This window comes from Eleutherodactylus coqui, chromosome 1 (genome assembly GCF_035609145.1).
Source record: "Eleutherodactylus coqui strain aEleCoq1 chromosome 1, aEleCoq1.hap1, whole genome shotgun sequence".
Lineage (NCBI taxonomy): Eukaryota > Metazoa > Chordata > Amphibia > Anura > Eleutherodactylidae > Eleutherodactylus > Eleutherodactylus coqui.
In genome coordinates, this window is record NC_089837.1 from 220,333,559 (window position 1) to 220,351,491 (window position 17,933).

A 17,933-nucleotide genomic window follows, 5' to 3' on the forward strand; every position below is an offset into this window, starting at 1 on the left:
CGGCATAGGTAGCCAAAAAAAGCAATTAACCAAAAAAAAAGGATGCTGAACGTACCACCAGTGAAGCAGTGTACTGTAGTCCAAAACATCTTGCCCTATGAAGAGATAATGTGTAATCATTTAACTAGACCCTTAAAAAGCGAAGTTCCTTATTCCTACTTTTCTACTGTTTCAGTGGCATCTCTGTAATGCATGTCTGCAGGCTGCTGGATCACAATGTAGAAAAGCATGATAACTCTGGGCAGCCCAAGGATATCCCAAAGCATGTAGCTTTCTTTATCATGGAGCCTAGCAGGAAATATTTTTCTTCTCTTTAAATGAAAGTAAGAATAGTACTTTGGGGAATGCATATAGTGCAATATCAGTGCCCTGTAGTTATTTTTATAGCTGAGGAAGAAAATCCTGTACCATTTATATTAACTTCTTTGATAAATATTTCTGCCACTGCTAAATGAATACATCATCTACAGTACAAATGTAGCATTCACCGAGATATAGTTTAATTCTATACTTCTTCCCACAGCTTTGGCAAGTTACATTTAAGCCAGTGACTACTTATTTTGATTTGCAACAGAAGTTTTTACAAAATGTATGGGAACATCTTAAAAGGCTTGTCTCAAAAGCTCCAGGTGACCAGCTGATTGCTACCAGTCCAGTTCCTGTAATTTCAGCTGGCCACACTTTTCTTGGAAAGGCCACTGTAGGGGAAATGTAGCATGAGATGGTGTGAAAAACACAAAAAAGGGATTATAAACAGACAAGAAAAATCACTGAAAATGGCCATATACTTACCAATGTACTAATACAAGAGGGCAGGTAAATGCACCACATCCCTCAATATGCAGACAGCCAGACTACAAAATGGAGGAGCCACTACACAGGTGCAAGGTACTGATGAACAACCACTTACACACCCTCCTTATATTGATGAGCGTGGCTGCATAGTACTATTTTTGCAAAAAACGGCATATACAGAATGCCCGACCACATGCTACGTGTAGTGCACCATGCAGGCTTACAACCTATTACTGATGCCATATTTCAATTCAGCGGGTTGACCTGCACCTCATAAGTGAGCCACACCGGTACTGGCAGTGCATTTATCTATCCACTTGTACTGGTAAGTATATGGGCATTTTCTGGGATTTTGTTGTCCACTCAAATTAATGGGCTCCAATGTAATATATGACTAAGCTGAATCAACCAAACCAAGAGCTTGTCTTTCTCTTATCTCTGGCTGAGAGAGGAGATTTTTCATCAATCTTCAATAAAAAAAAATAAAGATCAAATATGTCAATGTTTAGCCCCATTATGGGGCGTAGCTTAACTGGCAACAAGGTCAGACATACAGAGACAGAGCTCCTCACATGGGTTATCTAACACCTACAAATTTGTTACAAAATCAGGCTTTAAACCCTGCTGGACACAGGACAAAGACCCTCTCAGGCTATTAAGCATTGGAAAGAGGGGTTAAATTCTCCCGGACACACAGAACACTTGCGGCATCTTGGGTCAAGCACAGCAGAAAGCCGGAGACTCAAGATTAGAAGACACTGCGAGATAGCGCCGCATAAGCACACTGTGAGATAACTTCTGAAGCCTCATAAAACAGCAGTGGCTTCCCTGAGATGAAATGGAGACCTCCTGAGACACTAACCTTATGAGAAAAAAGTGAACAGATTTGAAGAGGACAGTACAGGTGTCAACAGACCTGCGATGGAGACATACGGGGTTTGGAGATCAATAATCACTCACTCAAGACTATAGCTTTTGCAGATGACATCTTTGTTTTAATCTAATCCAGAACAAAGCCTTGAAAAGCTTAATAACATTTTAAAATTAAGTGGGTTATTGTCCAACTTTAAGGTAAACTTTTCCAAATCTACAATACTCAATATTACTCTCCCCTCAGACATTGCAAATAAACTTAAATCTAAATCACAATATCATTGGGGAGACTCTCACATTGAATATCTTGGATATCCTAGATAATCTGTATGACAAAAATTTTGCTTCTCTACTAAAGGAAATTGCTTCCCTATTAAATGCACACAATTTACCAATCATTTCTTGGTTTGGACGCAAAAGCCTTCTGCAAACATACATTGTCCCAAAGATACTCCATAAGCTACAAATGCGTCTGTACTAGAGATGAGCGAGCGTACTCGGAAAAGCACCACTCGCTCGAGTAATTTGCTTTATCCGAGTATCGCTGTGCTCGTCCCTGAAGATTCAGGTGCCGCTGCGGCTGACAGGTGAGTCGCAGCGGGGAGCAGGGGAGAGCGGGCGGGAGACAGGGAGAGAAAGATCTTACCTCCGTTCCTCCCCACTCTCCCCTGCAGCTCCCCACTCCGTGCCGGCACCCGAATCTTCATACCCGAGCACAGCGATACTCGGATAAAGCAAATTACTCGAGCGAGTAGTGCTTTTCTGAGTACGCTCGCTCATCTCTAGTCTGTACTCTTACCCCACTCATTTTTCAGCAACATTAAATCACTCTTCTCGAGATTCATTTGGAAACATATAAGACCCAGTATAGCTTATTGTCTGTTGGATCAGAGGAGGGAGAATGGCGGGATCAATTTACTAGACATGTTTCAATATTACAAGGCAATCAAACTCCATAGATGATTTGAACTAATAAGAACTTCTAAAAACCAAATTATAAGTTTCCTAGCCAAAGTTACTTATAGACCTGACTTCTTGAGAGATCTTAGGTATCCATTACCTAAACTCTACATTTGGCAGTTTGGCTGCCTGCATGCTGAGGTGGTGCACATATTTGCCCTCTGTAAAAGTAAGTACATGGCTGTTTTCAGTGATTGTTTGTTTCTATATTTCCCTTTCTGTGATACATTAAAAGGAAATTTATAGACACCCAAGACACCACCAAACCAGTCTATATCCTCTCGTGGGAAAAGGAACTAAATATTCAACTGTCAGACAGGGACGTTAAATACATGTTGGGGAATTCACACAGATTTTCTAAATGTATTAGGATGCAAGAAAACCATTATAAACTTGTGACCAGATGGTATAAGTCACCAGAATGGCTCTATGCTTACAAATTAGCTGACTCCAATTTATGCTGGTGATGCAGCTGTCAAATAGGTTCTTTAATATATATTTGGCGGCATTGTCCAGTCACACGGCCTTTCTGGGACCAAATTAAAAAAACATATGCAACATATCAAATTATACCTTCAGACTCTCCCCAGAATATGTGATATTATCTAAACCCTCTTTAGATTATAGACCCTCAAAGTCTAACCTCGTAACCCACTTAAAGGGGTTGTCTCACGGCAAACCTCAAAATTTTACCTTACCCCATTCCCCCTGTCACCCCCCTGGCATAAAATAGCAAAGTAAAGCGGTTTTTAAGCCGCTTGCTACTTACCGATCCGCCGAAATAAGGACTTTAAAAAATCTTCTCCCAAGATGGCCGCCGGTCCTTTCCCAGGGATGCACTGCGGTTTTCTCCCATGGTGCACCGCGGGTCTTCTCCCATGGTGCACCATGGGCTCTGTGCGTTCCATTGCCGATTCCAGCCTCCTGATTGGCTGGAATCGGCACATGTGACGGGGCAGAGCTACGCGATGATGCGTAGAAGGGGCGGAGCCAGAACACCGCTCGTGCCTGGACCGAGCAGAAGGGAAGAAGACCGCACAGCGCAAGCGCGTCTAAAAAAGCAAGAAGACATCAGAATTAGACGGATCCATGGCGACGGGGACGCTAGCAACGGAGCAGGTAAGTGAATAACTTCTGTATGGCCAATATTTAATGCACGATGTACATTACAAAGTGTATAACCCCACTTGCTGCCGTGAGACAACCCCTTTAATCTCTGCTGAAAAATCCTTTGTCCCTACCATGTGGAAGCAGACAGAAGCCCACACATATAACCAATGGGTGGCTAAAATAAATAAAATTAGGAGATTGGGGAACAAATTGAGCTAATAGAACCCACAAAAAAGTAACCTGCGACCCATGGTTTAAAGTGATCTAATCTTGAAAAAGAAAAATACTTTATTATACTTTCTTAAACAATATCTAAGTTCATATACGTATTGATTCATCAAGGTAGTAGGATTCCTTCCTAAAAATTCTGATCCTTTCCCTTTTCACCTTTTTCACCCTTCCTATTCCCTCCCCCACCCTCATTTCCAACTAAGAGCAATGTAGCATTTATTTGATAATATGCAAAAAGTTATGGTTAATGTTTTGAACATGGATTGATCTATGTTATATTAGACTGCCTGTTCACGGGCGATTGTTCATTGCGTTATCCACGGTGATTTGCCGTGAATTTGCCGCGATTTGCTGTGAATCTCTGCGGTGAGCCTATCTGTCAGATAGGCTCACTCCAAAGACCTGACAGGTCTCCCCCCTTGTCCCCCACGGCGGAATATCGCTGGCGATATTCTGCAACAGCTATAGACAGGGGGCCTTATTATAAATCTAATAAAAAAAGAAATTAAAACAATGTTTAGCCCCATTAGTTGTTTCTGCAAGTTTTGAAAATATTAGTTAATGTTCCATTTCAATTAATAGTTTTTATATGAATTCGAATTTCAGAGGTTTTATACCAATGGTGCTTAAGGCCAAATGTCTAATGTGGGAACATTACAAATACAGCACAAAAAGCAGAAAAAGAATTTAGGATTCACTGTGTCCTTCTACTTAAGAAGCTTCATTTTTTTTTAAAGATAACCTTGCTAACTGGTACTTGGTTGCAGTATAGCCTTCAAAGCACTTTTAAGTTTGACAAGAGTATTAGTCCTAGAGAAGCCAAAGAGAGTTGAACAGATGAATGTGAAGCAGCTAAGGTGATATTACATGGCACAGCGTTGACAGAGTTTTTTTTTTATTCCTGAAGCAAAAAGTGCTATTAAACAGAAAACTGAGTTTTGCTTCACTCCATTGGAGAGCATTTGTTACTTAAATGTTTTGGAATATTAACTGGAAACTTCCATTTACTTATATATCTGTATAAGTATGAACTGTAGGAGCAACAAGGCGCTTCATCATCATTCATACTTCACCATTAAAACTAAACATACTTTATACTATTGCAATGTCCAAGGAGTGGGCCCCAGCCTAGGAGACGGCGGGGATGAGTTTAGGTCTTGTCACAGTGGCACTACCGTCTCCCACCCGGAGGGTAACCAAGAGCATGTCCAAGGGGCCAAGGGCAGGCTATTAAATGGAGAAAACCCAACAAGAGTTTAGTTGCAGTCCTTTTGTCACGGGTGACGCCATCGTTCCGTTCTCCGCGGTGAATTGTAGACGGTGTAATAAAGAGTCCACACACGCAGAGTTGACTTTTTAAAGGCAGTTTCTGAGAATGGTCGATAAAACCATTTACCGTAGGATTATTTGCAAACTTGGGACAGTCCATAACAACTTTACATCCCCTGGCAAAAGACACTGGTGCAAGAGGACGTGTGGTGTGACAGGGAGGAAACACGGGAAACCAGAGGGATTCTCACAGGCCAAGTTATCTGTGGCACTATATTCCCAGACACGCTTAACCTTCACTCACCAACTCTCTAAGGGTGCACACTAACGGTTGAAGATCCACACTCAGCGCTACACAGTGGTTTCACGCGGTCTTCTGGTTCCTTTTGGGATTCTGCCTCTTCCATCTTCTGGGCCCACAGACTGAAGGTGTCTGTGTGCCCACAGGTTCCTCTCAGGACACTCTCAGTAGTAGACTGCAAGAGAAAAAAGACTGATAGAAAGACTTCTCTCATGCACCTTGCAACCACATATATATGACAAGGTCACATGACATACAAAAGATACATTTCCAGACATAACCCAGACAGTAACCCATTCAGTGCTGCAGCTAGGCAATACACATCATATTCACTCACATAGAACACACTGACAACACATAAGCACAGGATAACATAGACCACTCAGAAATATCAAGAAAGTTTGGTACATTGACTTCTGTACACTACACTATCATTTTAGAAGGTCCATGGTGTGACACAAACCTCATTGCCTAAGTCACTGTAGGTACAAGCATCTGTACAAAATGCAGACTATCATTTACATCTACTTGGCTTGCTGTAATTTAGGAGCTTTCCAGCAAGCTACGGCATTGCATTGCAATTGAAATTGCAATGACAGTACTTTTACACCTAGAGCATAGCGTCACTATTGCAAAGTGCTTTGTCACCGTCACATGGTTTTCGACATATTACATCCACTGTACATCCCCTCTGACTGGCAGCAAAACGCTTGTCTCCTGGGCCTTCTCCAATAATGCCCAACATCTGTTACACTATCTTTAGACTCAAACTCTCCTTCTCTGTAGGAGCTGCATCCACTACACATAAAATGCATCACATCATTGACATCATATATCTCCAGAGGTCTCTCTCACACAATAAATCATGATTTTACTTCCATATGTCTCCCAGATATTCTCCCCAACAGATGCCTTGCTGCCCCATTACATAACGACACACATCCTTCTTTACATCATAGATAAAAGTCACAACATGTAAGTCAGAAATTGAACGTGGGCAAGAATTTAAAGAGATGAACACTAAGACAAAAACAAAATACACTAGTAGCTTCTAGAGTGAGTATGAAATAACAAGAGGTGAATAGAAAATTCGAAGGTACATAAGTGAAGACTGACAGGTGCCACTATGAGATCTGAAACTTTTGCCAGTAGGGAACTAGTCAAATATAGGCCTAAGCTATTGAGACATGAAGTAATCAGATGTGTGGGGCCACTTGTATAACCGCTCCACTAATTGATAATATATAAAATACCAAAATGAATGTTGTCGTAGGATAGGAGAACAGGATTAGCTGCAACATCTGTATTGTTCTTTAAATAGTTTGCACAGATGTCTAGGCTTAATATGGGATACATCTGGTCACTAAATTAAAGACTATCATTGTAATCTGTCTGGGGAGTTTATAAATAATAAGGGGACCTTATGATGTAAAAAGCTGGGTCATCATGTTGCTGAGAGCAAGGTTATGCTTAAATCAACTACAAACATAGGTTTAATTTTCACTACAAACTCAAAGTTATTAATGTCTGTGATTTAGTCACACTGGCATACTTTATTAGCATTTATTAGATTTTTTGGGTGAAAGGACAAGCTTTTTGAAACAGTTTACATGTATAATAGAGATGAGGACAGATACTTGAGCGAGTATCGTCCTTTTCGAGTACCTGCCTGCTCGCCCGCAAAGATACTGGTGCTGGCAGGAGGGAGCAGGAGGGAGCGTGTGGGGGGGGGGGGGGGAGAGATCTCCCTCCTGTTCCACCCCCGCTCTCCCCCGCCACCCCCGCCGGCACCCGAATCTTTGCGGGCGAGCAGGCAGGTACTGAAAAAGGACGCTACTCGCTCAAGTATCTGTCCTTAACGAGTACACTTGCTCATCTCTAATGTATAACAATTGTGTTATGTAGGCAGAAAGTGGAGGTGGATTTATTATAAGACAGAAGACTAACAAGTAGAGCCATCCCCTTCAAGAGCTTCTTCATGGACAACATATTCCTAATATTTGCCAATAATTAGTTATGCTTGATACATAATTTACTGTTGTTGTGGTTGCCATAAGTGAAATGTATTCTCAGAAAAGTGCTGACAGTTTAAGGCCCATTTACACTGGGTAATTATGATTACAATTAGAGATGAGTGAACCTACTCGTTTCGAGTAATTACTCGATCGAGCACCGCGATTTTCGAGTACTTCTGTACTCGGGTGAAAAGATTCAGGGGGCGCCAGGTGGGCGGGGGGAGGCGGGGTGGAGCGGGGGGTAGCAGCGGGGAACAGGGGGGAGCTCTCTCCCTCTCCCCCCCACTCCCCGCTGCAACCCCCCACTCACCCACGGCGCCCCCTGAATCTTTTCGCCCGAGTACGGAAGTACTCAAAAATCGCGGCGCTCGGGCGAAAAAGGGGCGTGGCCGAGTACGCTCGCTCATCTCTAATTACAATGTATTTCTAACAATCATAGTAAATACTACTTACCGTTAATGCACAAAATGTTCAATGATAAAATTGCTTAGACCTACAACCGATGTCCAAAGTACTTGGGTTCTTTACAGTTATAGTAGTCAAACTACCGAATGCCCAATACTAAGAGGTAATGACAGTATTTTAAAAAAAGGGTGCATGCTTATCTGATAACTAATAACTTTTTTGCAACCTATGTAAATATGTAAGTACCAGTAAATGTAAATTGCAGTTGTATGGGCCATTTACATGGGATGATTATCATTCAAAATCTGTTCAAAGTAACAAAATTGTTCGATAATCGTGAAGTGTGAATGCAAAAACATTGTTTATTATTCGTTCACTATTCATTATTGCTGAATTTCAGTCAGCATGAAAACCATCTCTGTATTGTGGGTATGTGCAGCGCTGATCGAGAAGTCTGCGATCCAGAAGTGATGTCTCTCAGTGTAAACACTCTGCACGAGTGCTAACAACCTTTGCAGTGACGCCAGCGCTTGTGCAGTCGATTAGTCAATTGTTGTAAATGGAAAGTAGCAACATCTACATTTGCAATGTCTAGCTCAAAGCCTTCAGGAGGAGAAGATAACAAACGAGTAACACATCCAAGAGTTGAAACTTATAGGATCCTGTCCATTGGAAAGCTTGCTGTAAAGCTTTGTTGATATACAAATTGAGACCTGGAGTTTAGTAATCAGTAGAGATGAGCGAGCACCAAAATGCTCGGGTGCTCGTTACTCGGGACGAAATTTTCGCAATGCTCGAGGGTTCGTTTCGAATAACGAACTCCATTGAAGTCAATGGGCGACCCGAGCATTTTTGCATTTCGCGGATGCTCGCTAAGGTTTCAATGTGTGAAAATCTGGGCAATTCAAGAAAGTGATGGGAACGACACAGCAACGGATAGGGCAGGCGAGGGGCTACATGTTGGGCTGCATCTCAAGTTCACAGGTCCCACTATTAAGCCACAATACCGGCAAGAGTGGGCCCCCCCCCTCCCAACAACTTTTACTTCTGAAAAGCCCTCATTAGCATGGCATACCTTTGCTAAGCACCACACTACCTCCAACAAAGCACAATCACTGCCTGCATGACACTCTGCTGCCACTTCTCCTGGGTTACAACCCCCCTCCCCCCTGCACGACGCAGTGTCCACAGCGCACACCAAACTGTCCCTGTGCAGCCTTCAGCTGCCCTCATGCCATACCACCCTCATGTCTATTTATAAGTGCGTCTGCCATGAGGAGGAACCGCAGGCACACACTGCAGAGGGTTGGCACGGCTAGGCAGCGACCCTCTTTAAAAGGGGTGGGGCGATAGCCCACAATGCTGTACAGAAGCAATGAGAAATATAATCCTGTGCCACCGCCATCAGGAGCTGCACACGTGGGCATAGCAATGGGAAACCTATGTGCCACACACTATTCATTCTGTCAAGGTGTCTGCATGCCCCAGTCAGACTGGTAATATGTACCTTAACAGTAACCGCGTTGGTGGTAATGTGGTGGTGACTGCGGACCTAGTAGCGCGGTTGTATTTTGTTGGTTTTCGGAATGTGGCCAGGATTAAGTGGGCCGTGGCGGGGGGATGGTGGGGGGGCTCTCTTGTTGTGTCGGTAAAGGTGAAATTCTTGGACTGCCACCAGACGAACCAATGCAAAGGCATTTGCCAAGAATGTTTTCATTGTTGGAGGAGGAGGGGGATGTTTTTGAGGCACTACGTGTCCTCTCCACGTGTCCGTGGTTATATGCACCTTAACAGTAACCGCGTTGGTGGTAATGTGGTGGTGACTGCGGACCTAGTAGCGCGGTTTTATTTTGTTGGTTTTCGGAATGTGGCCAGGATTAAGTGGGCCGTGGCGGGGGGATGGTGGGGGGGGGCTCTCTTGTTGTGTCGGTAAAGGTGAAATTCTTGGACTGCCACCAGACGAACCAATGCAAAGGCATTTGCCAAGAATGTTTTCATTGTTGGAGGAGCAGGGGGATGTTTTTGAGGCACTACGTGTCCTCTCCACGTGTCCGTGGTTATATGCACCTTAACAGTAACCGCGTTGGTGGTAATGTGGTGGTGACTGCGGACCTAGTAGCGCGGTTTTATTTTGTTGGTTTTCGGAATGTGGCCAGGATTAAGTGGGCCGTGGCGGGGGATGTTTTTGAGGCACTACGTGTCCTCTCCACGTGTCCGGGGTTATATGCACCTTAACAGTAACCGCGTTGGTGGGAAATGGCCTCGCCGCCATCATGTCTTTGGGAAGCCTCTGTTTCCACACCCCAGAGACATACCATTAGCAGCGGTATAGGCAGAGCCCATAATTCGTAACATTTCAGCCGTAGCATTAGGACAGGCCCCACTAACATATCACTAGCAGCATTATAGGGGGAGCACAGTATTAGTTCCATTTCAGTAATAGTAGCACTCAAGACAGGCCCCAGTAACAATTCCGAAGCAGCAGTATAGTGGGAGCGCAGTCTTCGTTCCATTTCAGTAATAGTAGCACTCAAGACAGGCCCCAGTAACAATTCCGAAGCAGCAGTATAGGAGGAGCATAGTCTAAGTTCCATTTAAGTAATAGTAGCAGCCTACACAGGCCCCAGGAACAATTCCGAAGCAGCAGTATAGTGGGAGCGCAGTCTTAGTTCCATTTCAGTAGCTGCAGTATAGCCAAGGCCCAAGTTACATTTATGTAGCTAAAGTGTAGGCCAACCCCACACACCTTTCTGTACCATGAGTGCAGGCGAAGAACATAGAAATTGCTATGATTACACTGTAGGTGAGGGCCCAAAAAAATTGGTGTACCAACAGTACTAATGTACCTCAGTAAAAATTGGCCATGCCCAACCAAGATGGCAGGTGAAACCCATTAATTGCTTTGGTTAATGTGGCTTAAGTGGTAACTAGGCCTGGAGGCAGCCCAGTTTAACGAAAAATTGTTTCAAGTTAAAGTTCCAACGCTTTTAAGAGCATTGAAACGTATAAAAATGTTTTAGAAAAATTATATGAGTGAGCCTTGTGGCCCTAAGAAAAATTGCCCGTTCAGCGTGATTACGTGAGGTTTGAGGAGGAGGAGCAGGAGGAGGAGGAGGAATATTATACACAGATTGATGAAGCAGAAATGTCCCCGTTTTGGATGGTGAGAGAGAACGATGCTTCCATCCGCGGGTGCAGCCTACGTATTGCTTAGGTATCGTTGCTGCCCGCTGGTGGAGAAGAGAAGTCTGGGGAATTCCATGCTTTGTTCATCTTGATGAGTGTTAGCCTGTCGGCACTGTCGGTTGACAGGCGGGTACGCTTATCTGTGATGATTCCCCCAGCCGCACTAAACACCCTCTCCGACAAGACGCTAGCCGCAGGACAAGCAAGCACCTCCAGGGCATACAGCGCTAGTTCAGGCCACGTGTCCAGCTTCGACACCCAGTAGTTGTAGGGGGCAGAGGCGTCACCGAGGATGGTCGTGCGATCGGCTACGTACTCCCTCACCATCCTTTTACAGTGCTCCCACCGACTCAGCCTTGACTGGGGAGCGGTGACACAGTCTTGGTGGGAAGCCATAAAGCTGTCCAGGCCCTTAAAGACTGTTGCACTGCCTGGGCTGTACATGCTGCTCGATCTCCGCACCTCCCCTGCTACCTGGCCCTCGGAACTGCGCCTTCTGCCACTAGCGCTGTCGGATGGGAATTTTACCATCAGCTTCTCCGCCAGGGTCCTGTGGTATAGCAACACTCTCGAACCCCTTTCCTCTTCGGGAATGAGAGTGGGAAGGTTCTCCTTATAGCGTGGGTCGAGCAGTGTGTACACCCAGTAATCCGTAGTGGCCAGAATGCGTGTAACGCGAGGGTCACGAGAAAGGCATCCTAACATGAAGTCAGCCATGTGTGCCAGGGTACCTGTACGCAACACATGGCAGTCTTCACTAGGAAGATCACTTTCAGGATCCTCCTCCTCCTCCTCCTCCTCCTCCTCCTCCTCCTCCTCCTCAGGCCATACACGCTGAAAGGATGACAGGCAAGCAGCAGGGGCACCGTCAGCAGTGGGCCAAGCTGTCTCTTCCCCCTCCTCCTCATCCTCCTCATGCTCCTCCTCCTCCTCCTGAATGCGCTGAGATATAGACAGGAGGGTGCTCTGACTATCCAGCGACATACTGTCTTCTCCCACCTCCGTTTCCGAGCACAAAGCATCTGCCTTTATGCTTTGCAGGGAACTTCTCAAGATGCATAGCAGAGGAATGGTGATGCTAATGATTGCAGCATCGCCGCTCACCACCTGGGTAGACTGCTCAAAGTTTCCAAGGACCTTGCAGATGTCTGCCAACCTGGCCCACTCTTCAGAAAATAATTAAGGAGGCTGACTCCCACTGCGCCGCCCATGTTGGAGTTGGTATTCCACTATAGCTCTACGCTGCTCATAGAGCCTGGCCAACATGTGGAGCGTAGAGTTCCACCGTGTGGGCACGTCGCACAGCAGTCGGTGCACTGGCAGATTAAAGCGATGTTGCAGGGTGCGCAGGGTGGCAGCGTCCGTGTGGGACTTGCGGAAATGTGCGCAGAGCCGGCGCACCTTTACGAGCAGGTCTGACAAGCGTGGGTAGCTTTTCAGAAAGTGCTGAACCACCAAATTGTCACACACGACCATGCCCGGTTGGAGGCTCAGCGGCGCAAGCCAGCGGTCGGTCTGCTCTGTCAGACCCTGCAGCAGTTCGTGGGCCGTGTGCCTCTTATCTCCTAAGCTGAGTAGTTTCAGCACGGCCTGCTGACGCTTGCCCACCGCTGTGCTGCCACGCCGCGCGACACCGACTGCTGGCGACGTGCTGCCTCTGCTGACACATCTTGATTGCGAGACAGAGGTTGCGGAGGAGGAGGGTGCTTTAGTGGAGGAAGCATACACCGCCGCAGATACCAGCACCGAGCTGGGGCCCGCAATTCTGGGGGTGGGTAGGACGTGAGGGGTCCCAGGCTCTGACTCTGTCCCAGCCTCCACTAAATTCACCCAATGTGCCGTCAGGGAGATGTAGTGGCCCTGGCCGCCTGTGCTTGTCCACGTGTCCGTTGTTAAGTGGACCTTGGCAGTAACCGCGTTGGTGAGGGCGCGTACAATGTTGCGGGAGACGTGGTCGTGCAGGGCTGGGACGGCACATCGGGAAAAGTAGGGGCGACTGGGAACTGAGTAGCGCGGGGCCGCCGCCTCCATCATACTTTTGAAGGACTCCGTTTCCACAACCCTATACGGCAGCATCTCAAGGCTGATAAATTTGGCTATGTGGACGGTTAACACTTGAGCGTGCGGGTGCGTGGCGGCGTACTTGCGCTTGCGCTTAAACATTTGCGCTAGCGACGGCTGGACGGTGCGGTGCGAGACATTGGTGGATGGGGCCGAGGACAGCGGAGGTGAGGGTGTGGGTGCAGGCCAGGAGACGGTAGTGCCTGTGTCCTCAGAGCGGGGTTGGATCTCAGTGGCAGGTTGGGGCACAGGGGGAGAGGCAGCAGTGCAAACCGGAGGCGGTGAATGGCCTTCGTCCCACCTTGTGGCCTGCTTGGCCATCATATGTCTGCGCATGCTGGTGGTGGTGAGGCTGTTGGTGGTGGCTCCCCGGCTGATCTTGGCGCAACAAAGGTTGCACACCACTGTTCGTCGGTCGTCAGGCGTCTCGGTGAAAAACTGCCAGACCTTAGAGCACCTCAGCCTCTGCAGGGTGGCATGGTGCGAGGGTGTGCTTTGGGAAACACTTGGTGGATTATTCGTTCTGGCCCTGCCTCTACCCCTGGACACCGCACTGCCTCTTGCAACCTGCCCTGCTGCTGCCCGTGCCTCCCCCTCTGAAGACCTGTCCTGTGTAGGCGTTGCACACCAGGTGGGGTCAGTCACCTCATCGTCCTGCTGCTCTTCCTCCGAATCCTCTGTGCGCTCCTCCCTCGGACTTACTGCCCTTACTACTACCTCACTGCAAGACAACTGTGTCTCATCGTCATCGTCCTCCTCACCCACTGAAAGGTCTTGAGACAGTTGCCGGAAGTCCCCAGCCTCATCCCCCGGACCCCGGGAACTTTCGAATGGTTGGGCATCAGTGACGATAAACTCCTCTGCTTGGAGAGGAACCACTGCTGCCCAATCTGAGCAGGGGCCCGAGAACAGTTCCTGGGAGTCTGCCCGCTCCTGAGCATGTGTCATTGTAGTGGAGTGAGGAGGCTGGGAGGAAGGAGGAGTAGCAGCCAGAGGATTTGGATTTGCAGCACTGGACGGCGCAGAACTGTGGGTGGATGATAGCTTGCTCGAAGCACTTTCTGCCATCCACGACAGGACCTGCTCACACTGCTCATTTTTTAATAAAGGTCTCCCGCATGGACCCATTAATTGGGCTATGAATGTGGGGACGCCAGAAACGTGCCTCTCTCCTAATCGCGCAGCAGTCGGCTACGATACACCTTGATCAGGAGCTCGCCCTGTGCCCACACCCTCACTTGGGCCTACACGTCCTCGGCCACGTCGACGTCCTCTAGGCTTACCCCTACCCCTCAGCATGCTGTATTACCAGTGATTTCCCAGGCAGGAAATAAATTGGCGCAAGCCTGCAGGACAAATACAATTTTTCCCTTTTTGGGAAACGGAGGGCCCACTGACTGTATTCAATCAGATAAGATATGTGTTGCACAGAAATGCAATTATATGAAGTGCAGCAGAGCGGAGACTTTTCACAGGCAGCAAATAAATTGGCGCAAGCCTGCAGGACAAATACAATTTTTCCCTTTTTGGGAAACGGAGGGCCCACTGACTATATTCAATCAGATAAGATATGTGTTGCACAGAAATGCAGTTATATGAAGTGCAGCAGAGCGAAGACTTTTCACAGGCAGCAAATAAATTGGTGCAAGACTGCAGGACAAATACAATTTTTCCCTTTTTGGGAAACGGAGGGCCCACTGACTATATTCAATCAGATAAGATATGTGTTGCACAGAAATGCAGTTATATTAAGTGCAGCAGAGCAGTTACTTTTCCCAGGCAGGAAATAAATTGGCGCAAGCCTGCAGGACAAATACAATTTTTCCCTTTTTGGGAAACGGAGGGTCTACTGACTATATTCAATCAGATAGGATATGTATTGCACAGAAATGCAGTTATATGAAGTGCAGCAGAGCGGAGACTTTTCCCAGGCAGCAAATAAATTGGCGCAAGCCTGCAGGACAAATACAATTTTTCCCTTTTTGGGAAACGGAGGGCCCACTGACTATATTCAATCAGATAAGATATGTGTTGCACAGAAATGCAGTTATATGAAGTGCAGCAGAGCGAAGACTTTTCACAGGCAGCAAATAAATTGGTGCAAGACTGCAGGACAAATACAATTTTTCCCTTTTTGGGAAACGGAGGGCCCACTGACTATATTCAATCAGATAAGATATGTGTTGCACAGAAATGCAGTTATATGAAGTGCAGCAGATCAGTTACTTTTCACAGGCAGCAAATAAATTGGCGCAAGACTGCAGGACAAATACAATTTTTCCCTTTTTTGGAAACGGAGGGCCCACTGACTATATTCAATCAGATAAGATATGTGTTGCACAGAAATGCAGTTATATGAAGTGCAGCAGAGCGGAGACTTTTCCCAGGCAGCAAATAAATTGGCGCAAGCCTGCAGGACAAATACAATTTTTCGCTTTTTGGGAAACGGAGGGCCCACTGACTATATTCAATCAGATAAGATATGTGTTGCACAGAAATGCAGTTATATGAAGTGCAGCAGAGCAGTTACTTTTCCCAGGCAGCAAATAAATTGGCGCAAGGCTGCAGGACAAATACAATTTTTCCCTTTTTGGGAAACGGAGGGCCCACTGACTATATTCAATCAGATAAGATATGTGTTGCACAGAAATGCAGTTATATGAAGTGCAGCAGAGCAGTTACTTTTCCCAGGCAGCAAATAAATTGGCGCAAGACTGCAGGACAAATACAATTTTTCCCTTTTTTGGAAACGGAGGGCCCACTGACTATATTCAATCAGATAAGATATGTGTTGCACAGAAATGCAGTTATATGAAGTGCAGCAGAGCGGAGACTTTTCCCAGGCAGCAAATAAATTGTCGCAAGCCTGCAGGACAAATACAATTTTTCCCTTTTTGGGAAACGGAGGGCCCACTGACTATATTCAATCAGATAAGATATGTGTTGCACAGAAATGCAGTTATATGAAGTGCAGCAGAGCAGTTACTTTTCCGAGGCAGGAAATAAATTGGCGCAAGCCTGCAGGACAAATACAATTTTTCCCTTTTTGGGAAACGGAGGGCCCACTGACTATATTCAATCAGATAAGATATGTGTTGCACAGAAATGCAGTTATATGAAGTGCAGCAGAGCAGTTACTTTTCCCAGGCAGCAAATAAATTGGCGCAAGACTGCAGGACAAATACAATTTTTCCCTTTTTTGGAAACGGAGGGCCCACTGACTATATTCAATCAGATAAGATATGTGTTGCACAGAAATGCAGTTATATGAAGTGCAGCAGAGCGGAGACTTTTCACAGGCAGCAAATAAATTGGCGCAAGCCTGCAGGACAAATACAATTTTTCCCTTTTTGGGAAACGGAGGGCCCACTGACTATATTCAATCAGATAAGATATGTGTTGCACAGAAATGCAGTTATATGAAGTGCAGCAGAGCAGTTACTTTTCCCAGGCAGCAAATAAATTGGCGCAAGACTGCAGGACAAATACAATTTTTCCCTTTTTGGGAAACGGAGGGCCCACTGACTATATTCAATCAGATAAGATATGTGTTGCACAGAAATGCAGTTATATGAAGTGCAGCAGAGCGGAGACTTTTCACAGGCAGCAAATAAATTGGCGCAAGCCTGCAGGACAAATACAATTTTTCCCTTTTTGGGAAACGGAGGGCCCACTGACTATATTCAATCAATAATATATGTATTCTGGCCCTGCCTACACAATTCTCTCCCTGTAGTATTACTGCAAGGCGCAATGCTCTGCAGACAGCCGATTTTGAAAAGAAAAAAATATGCAACACTGCTAACAGCAGCCTGCACAGTACTGCACACGGATAGATGTGGCCCTAAGAAGGACCGTTGGGGTTCTTGAAGCCTACACTCACTCCTAACACTCTCCCTACCTAAGCACCACTTCTGTCCCTGTAGTATTACTGGAAGGCGCAATGCTCTGCAGACTGCCGATTTTGAAAAAAAAAAAATTTGTGCAACACTGCTAACAGCACCCTCCTCAGTACTGCACACAGATAGATGTGGCCCTGAGAAGGACCGTTGGGGTTCTTGAAGCCTACACTCACTCCTAACACTCTCCCTACAGTAGCACCAGCAGCAGCACTTTCCCTCAGCTAACTCACAAGTAGAGATGAGCGAACGTGCTCGGCCACGCCCCTTTTTCGCCCGAATACCGCGATTTTCGAGTACTTCACTACTCGGGTGAAAAGTACTCGGGGTCGCCGGGGGGCGGGGGTCGCCGTGGCGGCGTGGGGGGTAGCAGCGGGGAAGAGGGGGGAGCCCTCTCTCTCTCCCTCTCCCCCCCACTCCCCGCTGCAACCCCCCGCGCCGCCACGGCGACCCCCGAATTTTTTCGCCCGATTTCGGAAGTACTCGAAAATCGCGGTATTCGGGCGAAAAAGGGGCGTGGCCGAGCACGTTCGCTCATCTCTACTCACAAGGCATCTGTGGCGAGCCACGGAAGGGGCCGACTTTTATACTCGGGTGACATCTGATCTCCCCAGCCACTCACAGCAGGGGGGTGGTATAGGGCTTGAACGTCACAGGGGGAAGTTGTAATGCCTTCCCTGTCTTTCAATTGGCCAGAAAAGCGCGCTAACGTCTCAGAGAGGAAACTGAAAGTAACTCGAACACCGCGTGGTGCTCGTTAAGAGTAACGAGCATCCCGAACACCCTAATATTCGCACGAATATCAAGCTCGGACGAGTACGTTCGCTC